General features: G+C 50.6%; 1 protein-coding gene across 5 annotated transcripts in view; it reads right to left on the bottom strand.

The window, feature by feature from the left end:
• Window positions 1-6,763, bottom strand: part of NR2C1 (nuclear receptor subfamily 2 group C member 1) — a 44,478-nt gene extending 37,715 nt beyond the window's left edge. For all 5 annotated transcript variants that reach the window (XM_039914032.1, XM_039914030.1, XM_039914033.1 and 2 more), the window contains exon 1: window positions 6,589-6,763. The gene's annotated coding sequence lies outside the window, so the exon portion shown is untranslated. The remainder of the gene's footprint in view (window positions 1-6,588) is intronic.
• Between the last annotated feature and the right edge of the window lie 260 nt (window positions 6,764-7,023).

Genomic DNA, 7,023 nt, shown 5'->3' on the forward strand with positions numbered 1-7,023 from the left:
GGCGCAATAATGGGCTCCTGCTGACTGGATCTAGGTCAGACCCCAAAATCTAGGCATAATACTGAAATTCCCATGGTTTTTACTTCTAAGCAAGGCAATAAGTAGATTGGGGATATCAAATGTGATAACTTAGGTATAAAGTGATCCACAAAGCTTAACACAATTGATAGCTCCTTGAGGGCACGATCACGTCTACTAATTCTACTATACTGTTCCAAGCGCTTAGTACAGTGCTCAGCACACAATGAGCACCTATGAATACTAGTGATTGACTGCACTGCACTGAATTTGGGCACAACACCGAAATTAAAACAAATATGATTTTCATTTAAGCCTGCACTCTCCTTCGGTCAGGACAAGCCTGTTCACCTTTTAGAATGAGGGGGGCAGGAATGAAGCCCTGGAGCACATGGGCTCAAGCTCTCATGCCACCAAAGCTCTAAGGTCTGTGGGATTAGGGGGAAGGGGGAAAAGGGTTGTAGGAAGATTCCAAGCCTTCTTTCTCGAATTTTTGTTAGAAGACTATTCAAAAAAAAATTAAAATTAAAAGTTCTGGATAATACCAGTTTTAAAATTTAAGACACTGAATAGTTTCACAGGAAAAAAGCTCCCAATACTTAAGAAAACATGCAATTTACAATTTAGCCCTGTAACAGTTCACCTCTCTACACCATCTGAAGTTGAATGTCCTGAAGAATCCTAAACTGCACTGCTCTGGGTAATGTTTTGGTAATGCTTCCCTAGGGAAAAGGAGTTGGTCATATAATTACAATAATTCTGCTACTGAGATATTTTTTAAGCCAAATGCCATGCACTGCACTAAACCCAGGGCAGCGCTTAGAACAGAGCTTGGCACATAGTAAACACTTAAATACCACTATTATTATTATATAAGATGAATAGATTGGACACAGTCCCTCACTCCCACACAGGGTTCAAAGTCTAAGTAATAATAATGTTGGTATTTATTAAGCACTTATTATGTGCGGCGCACTGTTCTAAGCACTGGGGTAGATACTGGGTTATCAGGTTGTCCCACGTGAGGATCACAGTTAATCCCCAGTTTACAGATGAGGGAACTGAGGCCCAGAGAAGCGAAGTGACTTGCCCACAGTCACACAGCTGACAAGTGGCAGAGCCAGGTTTCGAACCCATGACCTCTGACTCCCAAGTCCGTGCTTCCCTAAGTGGGAGGAATACAGGTACTAACCCTACTTTTTACTCTAAGGAGTATCTGAGGCACAGAAAAGTTGCCCAAGAGATCTCAGAGCAGGCAAGTGGCAGAGACAAAATCAGAATCCAGGTCCTCTGACTCCAGAGCTGTGCTCTTTTCACTAAGCCACACTGCTTCTGCTGTTAACTGACAAATTGTTAGGTGTAGAAATAATTTCACAGCTCTGTTAGTTTGGGCCAGGCACTTGCAATAACTGCAGAGCTGATCTGGCTCAGGAGAATGCATACTATTTAGGGTGCAAAAAATGCCTAAGGCCTTTAAATATAAAGTATTTTCTGTTTAACCAGGCTAATGTCAGATTTGCATCTATATTCAATTATAGTAATTATTTCCTACTTCAGTAGTACATTAAAATTCCAAAGTGGCTCTTTCCTGTTGACTATTCAACACCGTGTGAAATGGATGCAATTTAGTGGGCATCCACATAATGGCTATCCTTTCAACACAGATGGCAAACAAGATGAATCGACTTTCAACCCCCAGAGGCCACCCCTCCATCGGAAAAAACAAAAACACCTTAAATCTAATGGCAATACAGGAACCTAAGCCTCCGAGGATGCAACCTGTTTTGCAAGAAACAATAGATTCCTCCCTTCGGGCACTATTCATCTGGTGCAAAGTAACAATAATAATAGCCATTGTTAATATTCCCTCTGTCAGGGCACGTGCTGTTAGAAAAACCTCTAGATTTCTATTCAGGGAACACCCTGACAGAACAAGGAGACTCTTTATTGTAGGTTTTCTGATCAGTTACCTGCTGCTTTGGCTCGAACAATGGTATTTATTGAGGGCTGATTGTGTGCAGAGCATTGTACAAAATGCTTGGGAGAGTGCCACACAACAGAGGTCATTCATTTATTCAATCGTATTAACTGAACGCTTACTGTGTGCAGAGCAATGTACTAAAAGCTTGGAAAGTACAATATGGCAATAAAGAGAGATGATTGCCGCCCACAACGGGCTTGCTGATAGACACGTTCCCTGTCCACAAGGATCTGACAGTTGTGTTTAACTGTATTTATTGGGCACTTACTGTGTGCAGAGCACTGTACTAAGCGCTTGGAAAGCACAATACAGCAGTAAAGGGAGGGGATTCCTGCTCACAACGGGCTCGTTGCCCCCAAGGAGCTGTAAGTTTTGGGGGTTTTTTGAGGGGGGTGGGGACACTTGGCTTCTTTTGTGACTCAAACCCAGATCAAGTGTGTACTGGGGGGCGCCTGGGGAGGGGGGAGGAGGAGGAACCCACCCATCCATCCATCCCAACAAAATGGGGCACCATCCTGCCCTTGGGGGGCCCAGGGCGGTGGGCAATGAGTCCTTTCCTCTGAGCCCTCCCCTGCCCTTCTGCAGCCCAAAGCTTGGGGAGAGGGAGAAAGGGAAAAGATTCACTCATTCAATTCATTCAATCACATTTATTGAGTGCTTACTGTGTCCAGAGCTTTGTACTGAGCACTTGGAAAGTACAATACAGCAACAATCATAATATTAATAAGCGTGGCACTTGTTAAGCACTTACTATGCGCCAGGCACTGTACTAAGCGCTGGGATGGATACAAACAAATCAGGTTGGACACAGTCCCTGTCCCATGTGGGGCTCACGGTCTCAGTCCCTTTACCCCTTTACAGATGAGAGAACTAAGGCCCGGGGAAGTGAAATGACCTGTCCAAGGTCACCCAGCAGACAAGTGGGGGAGTCGAAATTAGAACCCATGACCATCTGACTCCCAGGCCCAGGCTCTATCCACTATACCATGCCACTCAATAAATAGAAGCAGCGTGGCTTAGTGATGATAATGATGTTGGTATTTGTTAAGCACTTACTATGTGCAGAGCACTGTTCTAAGCACTGGGGTAGATACAGGGTAATCAGGTTGTCCCACGTGAGGCTCACAGTTAATCCCCATTTTACAGATGAGGTAACTGAGGCACAGAGAAGTGAAGTGACTTGCCCACAGTCACACAGCTGACAAGGGGCAGAGCCGGGAGTCAAACCCATGACCTCTGACTCCGAAGCCCAGGCTCTTTCCACTGAGCCACGCTGCTTCTCTGGAAGAACACGGACTTGGGAGTCAGAGGTTGTAGGTTCTAATCCTGACTCTGCCACCTGTCTGCAGTGTGACCTTGGGCAAGCCATTTGACTTCTCTGGGCCTCAGTTCCCTCATCTGTAAAATGGGGATTAAGGCTGTGAGCCCCACGTGGGACAACCTGATGACCTTGTATCTACCCCAGTGCTTAGAACAGTGCTTAGCACATAGTAAGCACTTAACAAATACCAACAATATTAATAGAGACAATCCCTTCCCACAACGGGCTCACCGCCTGGGGAGGGGGAAGACAGACATCAAAGCAAGTAAAGAGGCGTTGGTATAAATAGAATTATAGATATGTACGTTAATCCCAACACTGTGGCTTAGTGGAAAGAGCCCGGGCTTGGGAGTCATGGGTTCTAATCCCGCCTCCGCCACTTGTCAGCTGTGTGACTTAGGGCAAGACACTTAACTTCTCTGTGCCTCGGTGACCTCATCTGTAAAACGTGGCTCGGTGGAAAGAGCCCAGACTTGGGAGTCAGAGGTTACGGGTTCTAATCCCAGCGGCTACTTTTCAGGCGTGTGACTTCGGGCAAGTCACTTCATTCAACAGTATTTCATTCAATAGTATTTACTGAGGGCTTACTATGTGCACAGCACTGTATTAAGCACTTGGAGTGTACGATTCGGCAACAGATAGAGACAATCCCTGCCCAGCAACGGGCTCATAGTCTGCTGCGTGACCTTCGGCAGGTCACTTCACTTCTCTGGACCTCAGTTCCCTCATCTGTAAAACGGGGATTCATCCATTCAATAGTATTTATTGAGCGCTATGTGCAGAGCACTGTACTAAGCACTTGGAATGTACAAGTGGATGAATGTACAAGTGGATGACTTGGATGAAGTCTGTGAGCCCCACAGGGGACAATCTGATGAGCTTGTATCTACCCCAGAGCTTAGATTAGTGCTTGGCACATAGTAAGCGCTTAACAAATAACATTATTATTATTATATTTACCCCAGCGCTTGGAACTGTGCTCGACACATAGTAACAGATACCAAGATTATTCTTATTTCTGTATTTACCCCAGCGCTTAGAACAGTGCTTGGCACACAGTAACAAATACCACCATCATCATCATTATTCTATCTACCCCAGTGCTTAGAACAGTGCTCGGCACATAGTAACAAATCCCATCATCATTATTATTCTACCTACCCCAGTGCTTAGAACAGTGCTTGGCACATAGTAACAAATACCACCATCATCATTATTATTATTCTATCTACCCGGGCGCTTAGAACAGTGCTCGGCACATAGTAACAAATCCCATCATCATCTAATTTACTGCATCTCTCCCAGCGCTTAGAACAGTGCTCGGCACATAGGCGCTTTACAAACCCCATCATCATCATTATATCTACCCCAGAGCTTAGAACAGTGCTCAGCACACAGTAACAACTCCCATCATCATCATCATCATCATCATCATTGCATCTCCCCCAGCGCTTAGAACAGTGCTCAGCACATAGTAACAAACCCCATCATCATCATTATATCTACCCCAGTGCCTAGAACAGTGCTCAGCACACAGTAACAAATCCCATCATCATCATTATTGCATCTCCCCCAGTGCTTAGAACAGTGCTCGCCATATAGTAGGCGCTTTACAAATCCCATCATCATCATTTTTATTATATCTACCCCAGTGCTTAGAACAGTGCTCGGCATATAGTAAGCGCTGCACAAATCCCATCAACATCATTATTGCATCTCCCCCAGCGCTTAGAACAGTGCTCAGCACATAGTAACAAATCCCATCATCATCATCAGTATTATTGCATCTCCCCCAGCGCTTAGAACAGTGCTCGGCACACAGCAGGCGCTTCACAAATCCCATCATCATCATAGAGAAGCAGCGTGGCTCAGTGGCAAGAGCCCGGGCTTGGGGGTCAGAGGTCGTGGGTTCGAATCCTGGCTCCGCCGCTTGCCAGCTGTGTGACTTGGGGCAAGTCACTTCTCTGGGCCTCAGTTCCCTCATCTGTAAAATGGGGATGAAGCCTGTGAGCCCCACGCGGGACGACCTGATGACCCTGTCTCTCCCCCAGCGCTTAGAACAGTGCTCTGCACATAGTAAGCGCTTAACAAATACCAACTTTATCTCCGCCAGCTCTTAGAACAGTGCTCGGCACATAGTAGGCGCTTCACAAATCCCATCATCATTATCATTATTGCATCTCCCCCAGCGCTTAGAACAGTGCTCAGCACATAGTACCAAATCCCCTCATCATCATTATCACTGCACCTCCCCCAGCGCTTAGAACAGTGCTCAGCACATAATAACAAATCCCCTCATCATCATTATTGCATAGAGAAGCATCGTGGCTCAGTGGCAAGAGCCCGGGGTTGGGAGTCAGAGGTCATGGGTTCGAATTCCGGCTCCGCCGTTTGCCAGCTGTGTGACTTGGGGGGGCAGGTCACTTCTCTGGGCCTCAGTTCCCTCGTCTGTAAAATGGGGACGAAGCCTGTGAGCCCCACGTGGGACGACCTGATGACCCTGTCTCTCCCCCAGCGCTCAGAACAGTGCTCAGCACATAGTAACAAATCCCCTCATCATTATTATTGCATCTGCCCCAGCGCTTAGAACAGTGCTCAGCACATAGTAACAAATCCCCTCATCATCATTATCACTGCATCTCCCCCAGCGCTTCGAACAGTGCTCAGCACACAGTCGGCGCTTAACAACTACCACCGTTCTTCTTCTTTGAAGCGGGGGAGGGGAGGCCTCAGCCTGGGAGAGACAGAGACGTGCAGAGACAGCGAGAGACAGAGAGAGAGACGGGGGGGGGCGGGGGGAAGAGGGAGGGAGTGGGGCTCGGCCGGCCCAGGCCGGATCGAAGCGGAACAGACCGGTCGGGACCGGTTTGGACCGGCCGGGGGGGGCCCTGCTCCTCCTCTCCCCCCCCCCCCCCCGGTCAAAATGGCGCCGGCCGCCCCCGCGCGCACGCGCGCGCGCTCTCCCCTGCGCGCGCTGCCCCCCGCCACCCCCCCGGCCGGCCCCAGCCGGTTCGATCCGGTGGGGGGGGGGGGGGGGGGGGACGACGCTGGGCGCGCGCTCCCTGAGGCGCGGGCGGGGCCGGGGAAGGGGAAGCCTTTCCTGTAGGTGAAAGGTCAGAGGAGCAGCAGGAGGAGGAGAGGAGGCCGAAGAGCCCCGGCCGCCCTCCGGGGCGCCCGGCCCCGCCGCCCCCTTCCCTCCCTCCCACCCCGGAAGCGTCTCCTGCCGGGGGGCCGCTCCCCGCCGCTTCAGCCCCGACCGGCCGCTTACCTGCCGCCGCCGCGCTCCTCCCCGTCTCACGCCCTCTCCGTCCCCGGAGGCTGCTCCGGGGGCTCCCGGCGGGGAAGGGGGGGGGCCCCGGGGAGGGAGCGGCGAGGGCTAGGGGTCAGAGTTCGTGACCCCTCCCTGAGCTCCGCCGGGCACGTTCCCGGCCCCGCTTGCCCCGCGTGCGCCTGCGCGCTGGAAGCCCGGCGAGGGAGGCGGAAAAGAGCCGCTGACGTGACGGGAGGGAAGGGCGGGGGGAGGCCCGGGGCCCGCGCGCAGCGGCCGGCGCCCCCTGCCGGCGCGGAGGGGGACTGCCTCTGCCGGCCACGCGGGGGGCGGGGGCGGGGGGGGGGGGCGGGCGCGGCGGGGGAAGGTCTCTGTGAGTCTGTTTGGATCTGTATGTTTGCATGGATCTGGATGGATGGATGGATGTGTATGTTT

This window comes from Ornithorhynchus anatinus, chromosome 14, assembly GCF_004115215.2.
Source record: "Ornithorhynchus anatinus isolate Pmale09 chromosome 14, mOrnAna1.pri.v4, whole genome shotgun sequence".
NCBI lineage: Eukaryota > Metazoa > Chordata > Mammalia > Monotremata > Ornithorhynchidae > Ornithorhynchus > Ornithorhynchus anatinus.